General features: G+C 46.9%; 1 long non-coding RNA gene across 1 annotated transcript in view; it reads right to left on the bottom strand.

The window, feature by feature from the left end:
- Window positions 1-495: 495 nt before the first annotated feature.
- The window catches only part of LOC120379705, a 30168-nt gene continuing 16072 nt past the window's right edge, over window positions 496-14591 (bottom strand). The window contains exon 3 of the long non-coding RNA XR_005587542.1: window positions 496-902. This is a non-coding gene — a long non-coding RNA (uncharacterized LOC120379705). The remainder of the gene's footprint in view (window positions 903-14591) is intronic.

Raw genomic sequence — 14591 nt, 5'->3', positions numbered from 1 at the left:
CTGACTGCCGCCCTCGCAAGGACCGGTAGGACACTCCCTGTGGCTTGCCACCCCAGGCACGCGCTTGGAGCGCTGGTGCCTGGAGCCACCGCTGGGTGGTGGTGAGGTGCCTCACAATCCCAGGTAGCCTGGGGGGAATCACACTGGCATTATGCTACACCAGCTGGATCTACCGCTACAAGCTAGGATTAAAACATGGCAGGCAAAGTCTGCATTAGGCCTGGCAGAGAGCGTGCATGAGAGCTCACACCCAATATATATTCAATAACATCAGCAGCTCTAGGGACTGAGGACAATCCAACAACAACTCTAGGCTGAGCTCCACAAATGTTATTGAACAAGTCTTGTGAAGGCGTGTCCTATGTGAGTTAGCCTTAAACAAAGAAGATTAAAAAGCTCAATCTCATTCCCTCTTCATTCCTGTTGCCTTAGTTTAAAAAGGTGAAAAGTCATGATTGAATTGGCGTTACTTTTTATTTAATATGTTTGGTTTGTATCTATGATTTTTTAAATATTTACCATATTGCAAAAGAACTGTAACTGTTGTACTAGGAAATAGAAGTGGAAGAGACACAGTAAGGTTACATCCAGTCCATCCCCCCTGCTGCCAATGTAGCATTACTCCCTGGTGTACATTTTCCAGGACTTCCTCCAAACTAGTTTTGAAATGTTCCACTTCCCTGGGGAGATTATATCCCTATTGAATAGAGCCAACTGCTTGGAAATATTTCTTGATATTTATCATAACTTTCCTTTGCTTAATTTCATCCATGCCTCTTTGTTATGCTCCACACAACTCTCCACTGGAACTCCCTCAATGATTCCTCTCCCTCCTTGGTGCTTACTCTTCAACTTTTTGCAGACTTATTCAGAAAGGATATGCACAGTTGGGCAGGGCTGGTCTGGAAGATACAAGCAGTCAAAGCAATGTGATTTGAGCAGATGTTTGTTGCACATCGGTGGGGTATCCTCCACTGGGGAATATTTTTTAAAAAATGCAAGCTATTTGCTGAATGAAAGGGGAAAAGCCCACTGTCCATCTATTAATCGCAACAAGCTTTCCCAAGCACAATAATCCTAGATAGCAATGTCTCCATATATTATAAAATAAAAGTGTATGTATTTTACTATAACATTTTGACATCAAAATGTCTATACAGAAATAAAAAAATGAAACTATTATGACTCCTTTGTTTATTATTCTTCTCTGTCTTCCTTCACTCCAGGAGACACATTGGGCAAGTTCGTGTCAGTTCAGTGAGCTGGGGGATTTCCCGGCTGATTGTGATTTTGTCCTTCAGAATCTGAACTTTCATTTAAATAAAAATTAAATCTCTAATTTTGAGTATTGCAAAAAAAAAACCCTTCTAAACATAGCTCAGGTGTAACAGATGCAGTGACATCTGCCTCACCCTGCAGCTTCCCTGAAACAATAGCTCTGAGAGTTGTGAACTGCCCCATTCATATAAACTCTGAAGCCTACTGATGACTATTTAAATATCAGTAATGGTAACTATTTCACTACCTATTAAAGGAAAAGAACAATACTAGTGTGAAGCTATGCACCCTAATATGTGACATCTCATTTTAGTGTCATGAATGAATGGAGGCTGGATTGTGGGCAGAGTTTAGCAGAGTTCCACGGCCTATTTTTCCAGTGTGATCCCTACTTCACTCCCTGATCTCTTTTCCTCAGTCATCTTCAGTTTTGCAGCATATTTACTTTTAATCTTATTTTTCTCTCATCTTTTTCTTTGATTCTCACACCATATTTATTCATCTTTATATTTACAGGCGAGTCTTATCTTACGAGGGGGTTCCGTTCCGTGGTTAGCATGTAAAGCGAAAACCGCATATAGTCAAAATTACATTGAGTTGAATGGCAGGCAGAATCGCCTGCACTACAGAAACAGTACTTAAATTGTTATTTTTCTCTTTTTTGTTTTTGCCGACCGTGTAAAGCTGAAATCGTGCATGTTAAATGCGCGTAAGATGCGACAGACCTGTATCAAGTTTAGTTCAGCTCCATGTGTGACCTCATGCAAATTATTTAATCACCAAACTTGCATATTTACAAATAATTTGCATGAAACCATACACTTCAGCATACAAAAAATTGAATGGATTTAGTGCTGTTGAAAGGCATTGCCTTGGCAGTCCTGGTAAATTCTCTTTTACGTTCAGGGGAGCAGGAGAGAAAGCTTCCTACACAGGCTGCTGTGCCAGCCTGCCTCAACCCTGAGCTGAGGGCTGGGACTTCCTGTAGGATCACAAAAGGTAGTTAAGTCTCCCTGACTCATTAAGTTCTTGGCATCTTTGTGGAATCTGCCAATTACTGCGAGTGTGGTACTGAACTGAGATTCACCATACTCATCCAAATATGGGCTACCACAAATCTCATCAGTACTGCCAACTCCAGCCATTCTAAAAGCATGGGTGAAACCTCAAAAAATTATGATATTGGATTGAAATGCATGAGACTTTACATGAATAATAAATGTTAGGACCTTTTTCAATTTGCCTGCTTCTTTTTGAGCTTTCTTGGGGAAACTGCCACTCCTACTGTGTGGGTAGAGTTGCCAGGTGTCCGGTTTTCAACCAGAACACCCAGCCAAAAAGGGATCCCGGCAGCTCCTGTGAGTGGCTGTTAAAAGTCCGGTTGGCACGGGGATGGCAGGCTCCCTACACAGCTTCATGTGGCTCCTGGGAAGTGGCCGGCATGTCCCTCCAGCTCCTACACATAGGGGCATCCAGGGGCTCCACATGCTGCCCCCACCCCGAGTGCCAGCTCTGCAACTCCCATTGTCCAGGAACCACAGCCAATGGGAGCTGCAGGGGCAGCACCTACAGGTGGGGGCAGCATGCAGAGCCACCTGGCTGCCCCTGAGCCTAGGAGCCAGAGGGACATGCCGCCATTTCCCGGGAGCTGCCTGAGGCATGGCCCCACCCTGGAGCCCGCACCCCCAGCCAGAGCCCTCACCCCATCCCACACCCCAACCCCCTGCCCCAGCCTGGTGAAAATGAGTGAGTGAGAGTGGGGGAGAGCGAGCAACAGAGGGATGGGGGCATGGAATGAGTGGGGGTGGGGATTTGGAGAAGGGATGGAGCAGGGGCGGGGCCTTGGGGAAAGGGCGGGGCAGGGGTGTTCAGTTTTCTGCAATTAGAAAGTTGGGGGTGTGAAATCTTAATTTCTTCAAAACAAAACGTTATTGAACAGGTAGATAAAAGCAACCAATCAAAAAAAACCCACACACATTTCAAATGAAGAGCTTTTCTGCATTAGTCAAAGGTCAGGGTAAGGTCGGTACTAGCAGTTCTCTTTGGTTTCCCACTGAGGGGAAGGGATGGTGTGGCACACTATAGTGTCATCTTGGTGGTGCAGGACAGGGGGATGTATGGGAAATGGCCTGGACACATGGTGATGGCTATGCAGTTCAATGGCTCCTGGGGTGCCAAATGTTGAGAGTTTTGCTCTAAAATGCTTTGTAGCATTTGTGTTTGCTGTCTCAGGAGCTGTATGTCTTTGTGTACTTCACTATCCACCACCCACTCCTTCTGCCTGTCTTCCCACTCCTTCAGTCTCTTCTCAAGCATGCACTCCCTCCACTGTCTTCTCTCCTGGACCCCAGACTCAGAGCTCCTGAGGAGATCTGAGAACATATGCTCCCTGGTCAATTTCTTCTTCCTCCTGATCAAGATCAGTCTTTCAACAAGTGGGGAGGGGTGCCTCTCAAGGATGCCCCAGCCAAATCACTGATAAACACCAAGACAGGCAGATGTTAGCTTTAAAGGCTTGCCAGACAGAAACAGATAGGTCAGAAAACTCCCTAAAAAGTTCCCATAAAGATATTCATAAAAATATGAAGTTGGTCAGACTAGCTTTAGGACAGTTCAGCAGCTTGCACCATGGTGAGTATATTGTTGGCATTAAGGCTCATAGGTGTTGTCAAGCTGTCCTGCAGTGACTCAAGATCATGAGTGCCAACCTCAGGGCAGACTGTTAAGAAGCAGGACACAAACCCCAAATTGGCTGCGAGTTCTGTACTTCCACCGACCAATTATCAAGTGTAAACTCCTCAGGCACCATAACATCCTTAATATGCACAGTCACAGACAGTCCTCTTAGGCAAGCCTACCTTTGTGATAGAAGATCCTTTATACCACAGCAATATTCAGGTTACTCCCAGTCTCAAAGGACCAGTCGCTTACCCAACATCAGTTGCATTTTATATCTCACACCATAGGCAACGCTTGTAGCCAAACCTATAATAAACTATCTAAAGATGTATTAGGTAGGAAATAATAATTATTTACAAGGTTAAAGCATGTAAACATACAAACACAAAGGAGTTACAGTCTTAAGTTTCAAAAGGTGATAAAAGCTTCCATAATAAGGAAGGTCAACATGTCCTTTAGGACTAACCCAGAATAAGCACCAGGGGTCTTTTGCTTATGCCTAGTAACCCTTCCCCCCCACCCGCCCCAGAGTCCAAGCAGCATAAATATACATTTCTTCCTTGTTAGGGTTTCCCCTCCCTGCACTTCTTCCCTTCTTCTTTAAGCTGCAAACTCAGCTGATGGGAGGAATTCACTTGCAAGACTCATCTTTAAGGGTGGAGAGGGGGAGTAAACAAAGTCTTTTGTCTTCTTTAATGTTCCATTCCAGTCCATCTGGTGTTGATGGGCTTCCGGGCCAGGCATATAACCCCTTCTGTTGGAAATCAGCACTTTACACTAGTTAGGGTCTCTCTCCTGTCTAACGGTTTGTACAGTTAGGCTTTGTCTACACTACAAAGTTTTATCCGCAAAAGCTGTACACACTATAAAGCTACTTATGGTGGCAAAACTCTGCTGTTTTGCAGACAAAATAAAACCACCTCAATGAGAGGCATAAAGCTTTTTGTGGCAAATTTAAAGCAACAAAGCGTAATCGTAAACATTGCTGTTTGTTTTGTCAACATAATTGGTCTCCACCAGTATCCCACAATGCCTGCCATGACCGCCCTGCTCACTGTTTGGATCTCTGCTGCCCTGCAGGCCCTCCCCTTTCAAAGCTCCGGGAAGTATCTGACAGCTGAGTGTGGTGCTCCTTTTGGGGAACAAAGAGCAAATCATCAATGTGGAATGCTTTTGCTCTGCCCTGTACTAGAAACCCAGGGGCAGGCAGACTGCTGTTGCAGGGAAGCAGGAGGACGAGGGGGAGAGAGGGGCGATTGCTGTGCTGCTTTGACATTCCTCTGCAGGGAGAGCTCAGGGTGCTGCTTCCAGCATCTGAGGAGGTTGTGGAGAACTCGGAGGAATCACAGAACCATAGGCAGGCAGGCAGAGTGGGCTGCTTTGGGAGAGATGCTGTGCTGAGCAGAGCTGGGGGCTGACATGGGGGGTGTCCCCCTCCCCCTGCCTCAGGATAGGTCAGTCAGCCTGCTGTCTCCCCAGCCTAAGACACACCACTCTCCTCTCTCTCCCCAGCCCCTACTTCTGTTGAAAACGTGGTTGACAATGTATTAGGATGCCCCTGGAAGATGGGATTGAGAAATCTGCATCACGTGACACTGTACCTGCCCCACAAGGCATTGCAATCCCTTCCCAAAGCCAGGGGCGGCTCTAGACATTTCACCGCCCCAAGCATGGTGGCATGCCACGGGGGGCGCTCTGCTGGTCCGCTGGTCCCACGGCTCCGGTGGACCTCCCGCAGGCGTGCCTGGAGAGGGTCCACTGGTCCCGTGGCTCCACCGAAGCCGCAGGACCAGTGGACCCTCCGCAGGCACGCCTGCGGGAGGTCCACCGGAGCCGCCTGCTGCCCTCCCGGTGACTGGCAGAGCGCCCCCCCCCCGGCATGCTGCCCCAAGCACGCGCTTGGCATGCTGGGGCCTGGAGCCGCCCCTGCCCAAAGCAACCTGTGGCCAGTTGCACAGTGGGATAGCTACCACAGTGCACTGCTCTCTGTGTTGATGCAGGAGCTGTTAGTATGGATGCTCTCTGCCAACACAAGAGCTAGTGTAGACATGCAACAGCGGTTTTAATTAAAGCAGCATAACTTTTGCTGACAAAACTTTGTAGCATAAACAAGGTCTTAGAGAGGCTTACAATGCAAATACTCAAATATTACCTTATAATATGGGATACAGATGTTACAAGTGAAATTCATGCATGCAGCAATTCACAAGCATTCCATAATAAAGACTAAACACTAAACACATTCTTAGAACTTGAATACCTATTTTACCAATACTAACAGGTGAGCCAGACTGATTCCAGCAAAATATTTGTAAGTGTTCCACTGAGGCATGGGAACCTTGGCATGAGCTGACACCTGGTCTGCCAGCAACACAGGTGCTACAATAATATAAACAGTAAATAATAACTATTGAAAACTCTGTAGTGTTAAGTGGCAGGGTCTGCAGCCTCTACCAGGCAATAAGTGTAGGGAAAGTGCAGGAAATACTGCCAAATTTATTAAAGGCAGCAATGATCATGGCTGATAATTCATCCATGAGGTGCTAATAGTCTAGAGAAGCAATTGCTTGAGGCTGATCAAGGCTGTGCTATAGTGTGCATCCTCCAGGAAGCACTGAGATGCCACACTTCCGCTTCACTCTAGATGCTGTCTTTGCTTTCCTGTGACACTTCCTGCTGGAGGCAGAAACAAGGACAGGGCAGTTGCAGGCTGCAGCTACACAGAGCAGCAGAATGGTTTGTTGTCTCCTAGCTGTACATAAATTCTGTTATGAACAGAAACTTTCTCATGCTGCCAGGCTGGAAGAACAAATGAGAGAGGTAACATTGCTTAAGGAACTTAGGCTGTATCTTGATTCAGGCCTAAGTAACTTTGGTTGGCCAAATGTTTAACAAATGGTAGCATTGCTATGAAATGCTTAAAGCAGCTTTCTGTAGGTAGGCAAAAGATTATATACATATCCTAGCTGCTACCTCGATTCTTAGGTATTTTCCCAATATCATAACGAACTTATCATCAGAATGTGTGGAAATGAGTGAATCTTGACTAAGTCATGAATAGGGTCTGACCAAATTCATGGCCATGAAAAACACGTCATGGACTGTGAAATATGGTCTCCCTCCCTTGAAATCTGTTTTTTTGCATGCTTTTACCCTATACTGTATAGTTCAGGGTGTAAGTAGGGTCTGAATGAATGCTTCCCTGACAGCTAGCTGGGAAGTTTGGGTGTGTTTATGTAAATACAGTTTGCTCCTACTCTGCTTAGATATTCAGCACATAGAGCAGTGTCAAAGTAATCAATTTTGGCTGGTGTTGGGTACAAATAACTTCAGTACTGAATGCAGGGGAAGTGAAATGCTGTTACCAAAATGTTGTACAGGGAAGCAGGACTGTGATTAACCTGTCCCAAATGAGTGGGGTCCCTTCAGCTGAAAGGACCTCGTTAAGCCAGGGGCTCGAATGCCAGAGCCCTGTGAAAGTAAGAGGGGTAGGCTAGGAGGCTGCACATCCTCACCAAGGGTCCTTCCTGGACTGGTTTAACCTGTTCCTCCCAACTGTTTAAAGAAAGAGCTAAATGGGCTTCATTAGGAGCTTCTTTGTTATTTTAAAATGGTCAATCAAAGCTCAAAATCACTGAAAGGTGAAATCACTTGTGGCAGGACCGTGTTTCTGCCAAGAGCTAAAAATCACTGAGAGACTGACTGACAAAGGTCACAGCAGAGAGGCAGGTGGGCAGACATGGTCAGCAGGCGAGGTGAGCAGGCGGCTGCGGCGAGCTGGCAGCTGGCCGGAGCCCAGACAGCAGAGAAAGCATGATGGCTTTTCCTTCCCCACTTGTGGCAGGAGGAGAATCCATGCATATGCATCTCTGAACTCTGGGTCTGCACTGACCAGGGACAACCACTGTGAGTGTGGTGTTAAGGTGGGGGAGCACATTATAGGAACTTTGGTGTTGGACTCAAGAACCTGAAGCAAGGACACTGCCTATAGTGTACCCTGGGGAGGGTGTCTTGCTCATGCTTTTATGTTTATGAATACCGCTGGTGCTGTTTTCTCAGATTAATGCTAGGTTAGTTTCATTAAAGAAACTCTTTCTACCTCAGCCTCTGTGCTTGAAAGAGGGGGAAATTGCCTCTTAGAGGCGCCCATACACACCCAAATGAGTTACAGTCTTAGGTTCCAAAAGCTGCTCTATATGCAAGTTCTAAGTCCTTTAGGGCTAACCCAAACTAAGCAGCTTGGGGATCCTTTGAATATGCATAGGGCAAGTCTACACTACAAAATTAAATTTACCTAAGTTACGTCGACATACAGCTACCACAGTAATTAAATCGCTTTTGCACGTCCACACTATGCTCCTTGTGTTAGCGGTGTGCATCATCACTACCAGTGCTTGCATCAATCCAGAGAGCAGTGCACGATGGGTAGCTATGCCATCGTGCAACTCACCACCATCTAGTGCAGGATGTTTGGGGAGGGCTTGCAGTGCCTCATGGTGGCAAATAAATTGCGCAGGAGTGACATGGTTTTAACATCCCTTGATGCATTTGTCTCCATCCCATAATTGTATCTGCATCCCAGAATGTTTTGCACCTCTTTTTGAAAACTCCACAAACCTGCACACCTGCCATCTGTGTGAGAAGCATGGATCCTGCACAGCTCTGCACTATTGTGAGGAGCATTGTGAGCACAGAGCACCTGATCCTGCATTATTTGCAGAGCCGCCAGAGGAGCTGCAGGGAACAAAGTGATTCCTTGGAAGCTAGCTTGCTTGCTGTGGGACATAGAAAGAAACAATTCAAGGTTGTTGTTAGCATTCACAGAGCAGCTGCAGATGGTGGTACACTGGTTCTGGCCCAGAGAAACAAGCATTGACTGGTGGAATTATGCAGGTATGGGATGACCCAGCAGTGGCTGCAGAATTTTCAGATGCGCAAGGCCACATTCCAGGATGCATGTTCTGAGCTCACACACATCTTTAAGAACAGTGGCCTGTTCAGAAAGCTGCTGTGAGGCTCTATGAAATATGAGTAACCATTTATATTATTGATATCAATATTTCAAAATTTCAATGATTCTTACAAGATATGCTATGTGAGGTATCCGTGGAAAAGTTATGATTTTCCATGTATCATGAATTACAAATATGTGTGACACATCTGTATTTCAAACTTGTGCTGTGTTTCTGGGTGACACCCCCAGACAGATTGACATCCGCACTATCCAGCCTGCTTGATGGCCTGTCAAAGGCAACCATCTATTGCAATTAACCTATCAAGAGAAGGCGGGGACTACATCTTATGAGTCAGCATGACATGCCAGGGCATGCCTATGAACAGAGAATGCTAAGGCTTTTCCATGCCATGTGCTGTAAAGCTTGTGTTTGGGACAAAGGAAGTACAAGCCACATGGCAAAGATTATGAAAAGGCAGCTGCATCTTCTCTATTTTGTCTTCAATCCTGCTTCTCAACTCTGGAATAACTTGTCTACAAACTGAAGCTCTGAACAAAGGACTGAATGACCCATCCAAGCTGTGGATGTGTTCCAGAGGGACTTTCAAGCCAGCAAACTCAACAATACTGCTGAGAATCTGATGTATGGACTCAGAAGTCTTATGTATGTAACTGACTGCTTTGATCATTTAACAATTCTCTGCTTGTTCTTTTCTTTTGTAATAAACCTTTAGTTTTAGATACTAAAGGATTGGTTGGCAGCATGGCATTTTGGGTAAGCTCCAAACTAATATCGATTTGGTAATGTAGCTGGCCCTTTGGGGATCAGAAGAACATTTTGTATAGCGAGCAGAGTTTTAAATAACTTCTCACTGTACTGGACCTAGGTGCTGACTGGGACCCAGAGAACTGTGTGATTTCTTTTTTTAGCTTCTTGATAACCAGTGTGGGGTATCTGAAGCAGAGTTTGTGACTGGTTGTTTAGTCTAACTTCAGTGTTAACCACCAGTTTTGCAAGACCATTTCAATAGTCAGCCATCGTAATGTGTGGTAGGGGGCTCTGTCTAGCATGGGGGCAGGGTTGGTTGTTTGTTTTTGCACTCTGGGCTGAACCTTGTAATGAGTGCTATGTATGTAGTACTATAACATTGCAAATGCACCTGTTGCTATTATCTGTGAACAATGTCACTAAACTAAATAAAGATTAATTAAGTTCCCATAGACAAACTTTTATTCCATACAGACGTTTATAACTGAATTAAGCTTTATAAATACAGGGAAAGAACCTTTGAAGGGGAAAGAGCAGTCAATTTCACAAATGCATGCACCAAGTGAATCTCTCACAGGTCAGTGTACGGGCAGCTGTGAATGTCTGTACTCTCCCCTGGGGTGGAGTGGTAGAGCAGTGGCCTCTGATACCATGTGGAATGTGAGTGGGGGGTGTAGGGAGGTCCCAGAATGCAGTTCTCTGTGGGTGGTGGAGGGAGGTGAGTACAGGTCTCTTGAACCTGAAGGTCAACAAGAGTCTCCAGCATACCAGTATGTCTCTGCCTCTTGCAAAGCACCAGCATCTCCTGTTGCATGTCCATCCTTTTCTCCTCTTTGCTCTATCCTTGTCCATTCTGTCCCTGAGGGTGATCTTCCAAGCCCTGTGCTCAGTATCCAAAAGCACCAGAGGCTTACATGATCTCTTGCAATATCATCCCACTTCCTCTTCCTTCTCCTTATCTGGCTGAGCCACTCTGCTAATGTGGATGGAGAGACCATCAAGTCGAAATTGCTAGCTGCAAAGGAGGCAATGCACAGAGGTGCTGTTGAGATGTTTTCATTCCCCTTGATCCACACAAGTTGCAAGCACTGATCTCACTTCTCTTTGGGATTTATAGAGTATGGTGGCAGTCACAGCCATGGTGAGTGTGGCCTGGAGAGGGAGGGAGGGGGCAAGTTGGGACAATAAGTTGAGGGTAGCTCACAGGCATGAGCATATGCAGATATGGCAACTGAACTGAATACTGGCACCATTTTCCACAGGCGGTGGTGATTTTAGCTAATCTCCTCCTGAGAGTAACAGGTGAAAGGGAATAGCTCCTGCTTGCTTCTGACTGCAGATAGAGGCCATATGCTGCTAGCCTGTGTGCTGCAATGGTGCTGGCTGAAGTAATTGCTGAGTGGTGTGGGAAAGTGTCCTACTGAGGCAGTAGAAATAAGGCAGCCCTCCGCCGGAAACCTTTGACGGAGGACTGCAGACTACCCTTCAGGAAAGTTTCCTCAAGATCTCTATGGAGGATTCACAGGACATCCTGGTGCATATAAACAAACTGTTCTGCAGGGCTCCATCTGCCTAATTGTACGAGGGAATGAGAGACAGATAGCAACTCTACCTTTATTGGTTATTCCACTCCTCTTCTAGCATGATTAAAAAAAGTGGAAGTGAACAGATGTGTCCCTGCAATATCAAAGCAAACAGTGTACTTACCAGAGGTTCCTTCCCGTGCATCAGGCTTGCCCGTGCTGAGCTGTAGGGATTGGCTCGACTTCTCTGAAGTCAAAAACAGGTCCTGACTCGCTGTGCCACCAGATTCCCCAGTTACTTGTCCCACATACACCTCCTCCTTGTCCCACACCTCCTCCTCCTCATTGGGACAGGCAGGTGGGAGCTGGGGAGCTGCCCAGAGGAGTGCCACGACAACCAAATGCTTGCAGCTGCCTCCACTGACCAGAGCTGCCTCTAGTGCCATGCACACTGGCCCCACATGTCTCCAGAGGTGCTACCTGGAGCCCCAGAGGAGGCTGTGTAGTGCAAGGCTCCAATCGCTGCTGACAGCACCAGCACAAACACCAAGGCAGCGCATCTTGCTGCCCTGGGGAACAGCTATTCAGGAGCAATAGCTGGGCACTGCAGGAAGAGGCTACTGCTTTGCACACACACACACACCTCCCCCCATCTCTGCCCATGATTTGGAGATTATGCTGGGCTGGTGTGTAAAGGTGCAGGACTCATCCCTGCAGCACCTCCTGCCGGTCGTCTCTGGGAATTAGCTCTGTTCCAGCCTCCAGAGTGCCCTCTGCAGGCCAGTGTCCCACTTGTTGCTAGCCCCATGTCCCTCCCAGACCTCGGTGCCCCTTTACCTTGGGGCTGCCCCCTAGCAATACCCCACCCAGTCTCTATGGGTTTCCCCTCTCTGGGAAACCCCCAACCCTCTAATCCCCACCTTGCCTCAGTCTTGTCTACTGCCAGTCATTGCCAAGCTCCCGCTCCCTGGGGCAGACTGCAGTGTAAAAGCAACTCATCATAGGCAAGGGGATTCGGACTTGCTGCCTTTGCCTGCTTCCCCGTACCTCTATGGCCCTGGGACCAGACCCTGCAACCTGGGGAGTTGCCAGCCTGGAGCTCCCCTGCTCCTCTGGCTCTCCCCAGCCCTGCTTCTCTGCCAGTACCCTTTCTGCAGACAGCCAGGCCCTGCTCTCTCCCAGCCTGGAGGGAGACTTCTCTTGGGCCTCTGGCTCACAGCCTTTTTATACAGGCCAGCTGTGGCCTGACTGGGGCGTGGCCCAGCTACGGCCGCTTCCCCAATCAGCCCAGCCTTTCCCCTGCCACAGCCCTCTCCCAGGGCTGTTTTAAGCCCTTCAGGGCAGGAGCGGAGTAACCACCCCACTACAGGGGTGGGGAAAATCTGCTGGTGTCTGCATGCAGCCACAGTGTCCACATTTCAGAAATGCTGGACTAAATCAAAGCCTGAGTGAGGTGCAATCAAGAGAGAGGTAAAGATCAAAGACTCACTTCATGTAAAAGCTCAAGTTATATCATATCAGGAAAGAAACTGGTCTTAAGCTAATCACGAGTTAAAGACTACAAGAGAAGGTGGAAGAACCTTCTGTAGAGTATTTTGAGGATGCTTGAATTGCTCCTACACCTTTTGCATAACTGTTCCCCAATATAGACACTAAACCTTTAAGTTTGATATTGAAAGAATAATGGATTTGGAATTAAAAGCAGTGTTGTTTTAAAGCTGCCATAAGTCAGGAGTTTTATAAATCATTTTGTGTTTGTGCCAGACTGTCAGAAAATTACAGACATTGTGCAACATGAAGAAGGAGTTTAATATAATTACTTTGGTAAGCATGTTCAAGTCACTGTGGGACAACTTACATTTCAAAAGGTAATAGAAGCTTCTCCAATAAGCACTGGGGAGCATTTGCTTATGCCTGGTAATCCCTGGTGCACAGAGTCCAATCAGCATAAAGATACAGTTCAGTGCTTGTAAGTTACTTCATGCCTGAATATCGTTTATAACATCTGTGTCATAGAATCATAGAAGATTAAGGTTAAAAGGATGGAGATTCCACCACCTCCCTAGGTAACCCATTCCAGTGCTTCACCACCTTCCTAGTGAAATAGTGTTTCCTAATATCCAAGCTAGACCTCCCCCACTGCAACTTGAGATCATTGCTCCTTGTTCTGTCATCTACCACCACTGAAAACAGCCTAGCTCCATCCTCTTTTGAACCCCCCTTCAGGTAGTTGAAGGCTGCTAACAAATCCCCTCTCACTCTTCTCTTCTGCAGACTAAACAAGCCCAGTTCCCTCAGCCTCGCCTCGTAAGTCATGTGCCTCAGCCCCCTAATAATTTTCGTTCCCCTCTGCTGGACTCTTTCCAATTTGTCCACATCCTTTCTGTATTGGGGGGCCCAAAACTGGATGCAATACTCCAGATGTGGCCTCACCAGTGCCGAATACAGGGGAATAATCACGTCCCTTAATCTGCTGGCAATGCTTCTACTAATGCAGCCCAATATATTGTTAGCTTTCTTGGCAACAAGGGCACTCTTCTGACTCATATCCAGCTTCTCATCCACTGTAATCCCCAGGTCCTTTTCTGCAGAACTGCAACTTAGCCAGTCGATCCCCAGCCTGTAGCGGTGCATGGGATTCTTCCATCCTAATTGCAAAACTCTGCACTGGTCCGTGTGGAACCTCATAAGATTTCTTTTGGCCCAGTCCTCCAATTTGTCTAGGTCACTCTGGAACCTATCCCTACCCTCCAGTGTATCTACCTCTGCCCCAGCTTAGTGTCATCTGCGAACTTGCTGAGGGTGCAATGCATCCCATCATCCAGATCATTAATAAAGATGTTGAACAAAACCGGCCCCATGCCTGACCCCTGGGGTACTCCACTTGATACCGGCTGCCAATTAGACATTGAGCTGTTGATCACTACCCATTGAGCCCAACAATCTAGCCAGCTTTCTATCCACCTCATAGTCCATTCATCCAATTCATACTTCTTTACTTGCTGGCAAGAATACTGTGGGAGACCATATCAAAAGCTTTGCTAAAGTCAAGATATATCACGTCCACTGCCTTCCCCATATCCACAGAGCCAGTTATCCATCACAGAAGGCAATCAGGTTGGTCAGGCATGACTTGCCCTTGGTGAATCCATGTTGACTGTTCCTGATCACCTTCCTCTCCTCCATGTGCTTCAAAATGGTTTCCTTGAGGACCTGCTCCATGATTTTCCAGGGACTGAGGTGAGGCTGGCTGGTCTGTAGTTCCCTGGGTTCTCCTTCTTCCCTTTTTTAAAGATGAGCACTACATTTGTCTTTTTCCAATCGTCTGGGACCTCCCCTGATTGCCACAAGTTTTCCAAAGATAATGGCCAATGGCTCTGCAATCACA

The sequence above is a fragment of the Mauremys reevesii genome, linkage group 1 (genome assembly GCF_016161935.1).
Source record: "Mauremys reevesii isolate NIE-2019 linkage group 1, ASM1616193v1, whole genome shotgun sequence".
Taxonomy (NCBI): domain Eukaryota; kingdom Metazoa; phylum Chordata; order Testudines; family Geoemydidae; genus Mauremys; species Mauremys reevesii.
The sequence above is the reverse complement of the archived record's forward strand: the minus strand, read 5'-3'. Positions and strand labels throughout refer to the sequence as shown.